This window comes from Grampus griseus, assembly GCF_964374135.1.
Source record: "Grampus griseus genome assembly, chromosome: 8".
Classification (NCBI taxonomy): domain Eukaryota; kingdom Metazoa; phylum Chordata; class Mammalia; order Artiodactyla; family Delphinidae; genus Grampus; species Grampus griseus.
In genome coordinates, this window is record NC_139002.1 from 63,499,667 (window position 1) to 63,507,781 (window position 8,115).

Here is an 8,115-nt window from a genome sequence, read left to right on the forward strand (position 1 = left end):
TCTACAAGTGGAACAACTCCTACAGAACAACTACTGAATGCAGGCAGAAGACCTCAGACTTCCCAAAAGACAAGAAACTCCCCACGTACCAGGCCGTGTGGCTGACAGGGTCTTGGTGCTCCAGCCAGGTGTCAGGCCTGAGCCTCTGAGGTGGGAGAGACGAGTTCAGGACATTGGACCAGCAGAGACCTCCTGGCCGCACATAATATCAATCGGCAAGGGCTCTCCCAGAGATCTCCATCTCAAGGCTAAGACCCAGCTCCACCCAACGGCCAGGAAGTTCCAGTGCTGAACACTCCATGCCAAACAACTAGCAAGACAGGAACACAACCCCACCCATTAGCAGAGAGGCTGCCTAAAACTATAATAAGGTCACAGAACCCCAAAACACACCACTGGACGCGGTCCTGCCCACCAGAAAGACAAGATCCAGCTTCATCCACCAGAACACATGCACCAGTCACCTCCACCAGGAAGACTACACAACCCACTGAACCAACTTACCCGCTGGGGGCAGACACAAAAAACAACAGGAACTACGAGCCTGCAGCCTGCGAAAAGGAGACCCCCAAACACAGTAAGTTAAGCAAAATGGGAAGACAGAGAAATACACAGCTGATGAAGGGGCAAGGTAAAAACCCACCAGACGAAACAAATCAAGAGGATATAGGAAGTCTACCCGAAAAAGAATTCAGAGTAATGATAGTAAACATGATCCAAAATCTTGGAAACAGAATGGAGAAAATACAAGAAATGCTTAACAAACAGCTAGAAGAACTAAACAGCAAACAAACAATGATGAACAACACAATAAATGAAATTAAAAATTCTCTAGAAACAATCAATAGCAGAATAACTGAGGCAGAAGAACAGATAAGTGACCTGGAAGATAAAATAGTGGAAATAACTACCACAGAGTAGAATAAAGAAAAAAGAATGAAAAGAATTGAGGACAGTCCCAGAGACCTCTGGGACAATATTAAACACACCAACATTCGAATAATAGGGGTCGCAGAAGAAGAGAAAAAGAAAGGGTCTGAGAAAATATTTGAACAGATTATAGTTGAAAACTTCCCTAATATGGGAATGGAAATAGTCAGTCAAGTCCAGGAAGCACATAGAGTCCCATACAGCATAAATACAAGGAGAAACACAGAAAGACACATATTAATCAAACTGTCAAAAATTAAATACAAAGAAAAAATATTAAAAGCAGCAAGGGAAAACCAACAAATAACATATAAGGGAATCCCCATAAGGTTAACAGCTGATCTTTCAGCAGAAACTCTGCAAGCCAGAAGGGAGAGGTAGGACATATTTAAAGTGATGAAAGGGAAAAACCTTCAACCAAGATTACTCTACCCAGCAAGGATCTCATTCACATTCGATGGAGAAATTAAAACCTTTACAGATAAGCAAAGGTTAAGAGAATTCAGCACCACCAAACCAGCTTTACAACAAATGCTAAAGGAACTTCTCTAAGCCGGAAACACAAGAGTAGGAAAAGACCTAAAAAACAGGGCCAAACCAATTCAGAAAATGGTAATAGGAACATATATCAATAATTACCTTAAATGTAAATGGATTAAGTGCTCCAACCAAAAGACATAGACTGGCTGAATGGATACAAAAACAAGACCCGTATATATGCTGTCTACAAGAGACCCACTTCAGACCTAGGGACATACAGACTGAAAGTGAGGGGATGGAAAAAGACATTCCATGCAAATGGAAATCAGAAGAAAGCTGGAGTAGCACTTCTCATATCAGACAAAAAAGACTTTAAAATACAGACTATTACAAGAGACAAAGAAGGAAACTACATAATGGTCAAGGGATCAATCCAAGAAGAAGATATAAAAATTGTAAATATTTATGCACCCAACATAGGAGCACCTCAATATATAAATCAAATGCTAACAGCCATAAAGGGGGAAATCAACAGTAACACAATAACAGTATGGCACTTTAACACCACACTTTCACCAGTGGACTGATCATCCAAAATGAAAATAAATAAGAAAACACAAGCTTTAAATGACACATTAAACAAGATGGACTTTATTAATATTTATAGAACATTCTATCCAAAAACAGCAGATTACACTTTCTTCTCAAGTGCTCATGGAACATTCTCCAGGACAGACCATATCTTGGGTCACAAATCAAGCCTTGGTAAATTTAAGAAAATTGAAACCATATCAAGTATCTTTTCTGACCACAGTGCTGTGAGACTAGACATCAATTACAGGAAAAAAACTGTAAAAAATACAAACACATGAAGGCTAAACAGTACACTACTAAATAACCAAGAGATCACTGAAGAAATCAAAGAGAAAACTAAAAAATACCTAGAAACAAATGACAATGAAAACACGATAACTCAAAACCTATGGGATGCTGCAAAAGCTGTTTTAAGAAGGAAGTTTATAGCAATACAATGTTACCTCAAGAAACAAGAAAAATCTCAAGTAAACAACCTAACCTTACACCTAAGCAATTAGAGAAAGAAAAAAAAAAACCAAAGTTAGCAGAAGGAAAGAAATCATAAAGATCAGATGAGAAATAAATGAAAAAGAAATGAAGGAAACAATAGCAAAGATCAATAAAACTAAAAGCTGGTTCTTTGAGAAGATAAACAAAATTGACAAACCACTAGCCAGACTCATCAAGAGGAAAAAGGGAGAAGACTCAAATCAGTAGAATTAGAAATGAAAAGGAGAAGTAACACCTGACACTGCAGAAATACAAAGAATCATGAGGAATTACTACAAGCAACTATATGCCAATAAAATGGACAACCTGGAAGAAATGGACAAAATCTTAGAAAAGCACAACCTTCCAAGACGGAACCAGGAAGAAATAGAAAATATAAACAGACCAATCACAAGCACTGACATTGAAACTGTGACTAAAAATATTCCAACAAACAGCCTAGGACCAGATGGCTTCACAGGTGAATTCTATCAAACTTTTAGAGAAGAGCTTCACAAGTGAATTCTATCAAACATTTAGAGAAGCGCTAATACCTATCCTTCCCAGACTCTTCCAAAATATAGCAGAGGGTGGAACACTCCCAAACTCATTCTACAAGGCCACCATCACCCTGATACCAAAACCAGACAAAGATGTTACAAAAAAAAGAAAACTACAGACCAATATCTCTGATGAACATATACGCAAAAATTCTCAACAAAACACTAGCAAACAGAATCCAACAGCACATTAAAAAGATCATACACCATGATCAAGTGGGGTTTAACCCAGGAAAGAAAGGATTCTTCAATATATGCAAATCAATCAACGTGATACACCATATTAACAAACTGAAAGATAAAAACCATATGATAAACTCCATAGATACAGAAAATGCTACTGACAAAATTCAACACCCATTTATTATAAAAACTCTCCAGAAGATAGGCATAGAGGGAACATACCTCAGCATAATAAAGGCCATATATGACAAACCCACAGCCAACATCATTCACAATGGTGAAAAACTGAAACCATTTCCTCTAAAATCTAGAAGACAAGGATGCCCACTCTCACCACTATTATTCAACATAGATTTGGAAGTTTTAGCCACAGCAATCAGAGAAGAAAAAGAAATAAAAGGAATCCAGGGCTTCCCTGGTGGCGCAGTGGTTGAGAGTCCACCTGCCAATGCAGGGGACATGGGTTCGTGCCCCGGTCCAGGAAGATCCCACATGCCATGGAGCGGTTGGGCCTGTGAGCCATGGCTGCTGAGCCTGTGTGTCCAGAGCCTGTGCTCCGCAACGGGAGAGGCCACAGCAGTGAGAGGCCCGCGTACTGCAAAAAAAAAAAAAAAAGGAATCCAAATGGGAAAAGAAGAAGTAAAGCTGTCACTGTTTGCAAATGACATGATACTATCTATAGAGAATCCTAGAGATGCTACTAGAAAACTACTAGGGCTAATCAATGAATTTGGTAAAGTTGCAGGTTACAAAATTAATGCACAGAAATCTCTTGCATTCCTATACACTAATGATGAAAAATCTGAAAGAGAAATTAAGGAAGCACTCCCATTTACCACTGCAAAAAAAAGAATAAAATACCTGGGAATAAACCTACGTAAGGAGACAAAAGACATGTATGCAGAAAACTATAAGACAGTGATGAAAGAAATTAAAGATGATACAAACAGATGGAGAGATACACCATGTTCTTGGATTGGAAGAATCAATATTGTGAAAAGGACTATACTACCCAAAGCAATCTACAGATTCAGTGCAATCCCTATCAAACTACTAATGGCATTTTTCACAGAACTAGAATAAAAAATATCAAAATTTGTATGGAAACACAAAAGACCCTGAATAGTCAAAGCAGTCTTGAGAAAGAAAAACGGAGCTGGAGGAATCAGGTTCCCTGACTTCAGATCACACTATGAAGCTACAGTAATCAAGACAGCATGGTACTGGCACAAAAACAGAAATATAGATCAATGGAACAGGATAGAAAGCCCAGAGATAAACCCACGCACATATGGTCACCTTATTTTTGATAAAGGAGGCAAGAATATACAATGGAGAAAATAAGTGGTGCTGGGAAAACTGGACAGCTACATGCAAAAGAATGAAATTAGAACACTCCCTAGCACCATATACAAAAATAAACTCAAAATGGATTAAAGACCTAAATGTAAGGCCAGACACTGTAAAACTCTTAGAGGAAAACACAGGCAGAATACTCTATGACATGTATCACAGCAAGTTCCTTTTTGACCCGTCTCCTAGAGAAATAGAAATAAAAACAAAAATAAACAAATGGGACCTAATGAAACTTAAAAGCTTTTGCACAGCAAAGGAAACCATAAATAAGATGAAAAGACAATCCTCAGAATTAGAGAAAATGTTCACAAACGAAGCAACTGACAAAGGATTAATCTCCTAAATATACAAGTAGCTCATGCAGCTCAATATCAAAAAAACAAACAACCCACTCCAAAAATGGGCAGAAGATCTAAATAGACATTTCTCCAAAGAAGATATACAGACTGCCAACAAACACATGAAAGGATGCTCAACATCACTAATCATTAGAGAAATGCAAATCAAAACTACAGTGAGGTATCACCTCACACTGGTAAGAATGGCCATCATCAAAAAATCTACAAACAATAAATGCTGGAGAGGGTGTGGAGAAAAGGGAACCCTCTTGCACTGTTGGTGGGAATGTACATTGATACAGCTACTGTGGAGAACAGTCTCGAGTTTCCTTAAAAAACTAAAAATAGAACTACTATATGACCCAGCAATCCCATTACTGGGCATATACCCTGAGAAAACCATAATTCAAAAAGAGTCATGTACCACAATTTTCATTGCAGCACTATTTACAATAGCCAGGGCATGGAAGCAACCTAAGTGTCCATCGACAGGTGGATGGATAAAGAAGATGTGGCATATATATACAATGGAATATTACTCAGCCATAAAAAGAAACGAAATTGAGTTATTGGTAGTGAGGTGGGTGGACCCAGAGTCTGTCATACAGAGTGAAGTAAGTCAGAAAGAGAAAAACAAATATCGTATGCTAACACATATATATGGAAGCTGAAACAAAAAAAAGAAAAAATGGTTCTGATGAACCTAGGGGCAGGACAGGAATAAAGACAGAGAGGTAGCGAATGGGCCTGAGAACATGGGGAGGGGGAAGGGTAAGCTGGGATGAAGTGAGAGAGTAGCATGGACATATATACACTACCAAATGTATAATAGATAGCTAGTGGGAAGCAGCTGCACCGCATAGGGAGATGAACTCAATGCTTTGTGACCACCTAGAGGGGTGGGATAGGGAGTGGGAGGGAGACGCGAGAGAGGGGATATGGGGATATATGTATACATATAGCTGATTTACTTTGTTATACAGCAGAAACTAACACAACATTGTAAAGCAATTATACTCCAGTAAAGATGTTAAAAAAAAAAAACTAAAAATATAACTACCATATGACCCAGCAATCCTGCTATTGGGCATATACCCAGAGAAAACCGTAATTCAAAAAGACACAGGCACTCCAATGTTCATTCCAGCACTTACAATAGCCAGGTCATGGAAGCAACCTAAATGTCCATCAACAGATGAATGGATAAAGAAGATGTGGCACATACATACAATGGAATATTACTCAGCCATAAAAAGGAACGAAATTGGGTCATTTGTAGAGATGTGGATGGACCTAGAGACTGTCATACAGAGTGAAGTAAGTTAGAAAGAGAAAAACAAATATCGTATATTAACGCATATATGTGGACTCTAGAAAAATGGTACAGATGGACCGGTTTGCAAGGCAGAAATAGAGACACAGATGTAGAGAACAAACGTATGGACATCAAGCCGGGAAAGTGGGGGGCGGGTGTGTGTGTGATGAATTGGGAGATTGGGGTTGACATGTATACACTGATGTGTATAAAATGGATCACTAGTAAGAACCTGCTGTATAAATTAATTAGTTAAATCTTTTAAAAAAACAATAAAAAAGGATATAAGGCCATGCTTTCCTAAATTTCCCACAGACCTAAAAAGCAAAGAGACGGAGGAAATGTCTGAATTACCTAAATTTTGAGCTAATATTTTCTATTCCCTTTCCTGTTGACACTCCTTAGTCTTACAAACTTATGCCCCTGATCTGGGCCCTATAGTAAGAAAATTCTCCAATAAATTCCTTACATTTTCTAAATCTATAGCACACTATACATGTGTATTGTATTAAAATGAAAATATTTAAGCCATAAGAGAAACCAGCATGATTATGCATCTTTGTTCACTTATACAGTGAGGTTGTTTCAATCAAAACTCATAACAATTATACTAATTTTTCAGACCAAAATAAGTATCTTCTGAAAAAGTAAATGTTACCAAAATAATAAAATTTTTTTTCAAAATAATAAAAATTTTAACTTTATCAGATTTTAAAAGTCCAACATTTCATTGAAAGTGAAAATAAAACTGCTCTCACATACAAATAAAATGTTAACCCATTTCCCTCATGGTAATCCTAAAAATGAATGTTAATTGCCAGCATTCCCTACATAGACAATTTCCACGAACACATCTAATATATAGCTGAAACGTTCTGCACATAAAATGCTGACTTTTTCAATGAGCTGAAATTAAAATTTCTTATTTCTTCTCATTTAATACTCTATCGATTTGCCATGCTTAGAAACATGCCAAAAGGATTTTTTATTATGTTGATCATGAGAAAGGAAACATGAGAGGGAAAATTCTATTCATTTTCTTTCATATTATTTGATGTATATATGTATTTCAGAAACAAGAATTTTTAAATCTCAAAGGTGTGCCCCCCAGACTTTCAACTCTGCCCTGGATGTATAATCCTAACCTTCTTTGGAGAGCAAGGTGGAACCAGAAATTGTTAATTCAGGGCTTAAGGGTGGCTCTCACCTGCAATTAAGTGGTGCATCCGCCAGAGAGATAGGGAGCCACTGATGTCAGAACGCGGGGAGATTAGGCTCCTGGGAAGGTGACAGATTTAGCCTATTCTTCCAAGCTCGTTTTTTTTTTCCTGTGAAAATACAAACATTTAACAAATAACTAGGAATTCCATCTCTGGTAAGAAAGGGTGAATTGGAGAGAGGAAAAGATCATCTTAATTTTACAAAATCAAATAATTATCTCAGTGCCATTGCAACAGCTTGACTATCCTAACAGAGACAGTTTCCAGAAGGTTTTATTCTGTGGTCTGAAAGAAAATGTTTTATTCCTACAAGCTCAGTATCTTTGCTCGGGTGTGTTGACCACTCTGGCAGCTGGATACCTACCACCCTGCAGCTTCTGCCCCTCATTATAGGCAGTCCTATTTGCTGACCACACCAGACTTGGTACAAACAGAAGGGATAGAAAAATGAGCCAGCCGGGCTCAAGCACTCTTCAGCCCACCACTGGCTCACCCTCAGGAGGGACTGCATACTTGGTTTCTCATACTTGGGCAGGAATAGGGAGAGCTCCTAGGTCCATCTCTGGGTTTCCCACAGAAGGTTTTTATTCCATTTTCATTGCTTTTCCTCTTAGAAAGAACAATTTTTAACTCTCCTTAACATTATCAATACTTTCATCTGAAAGCTA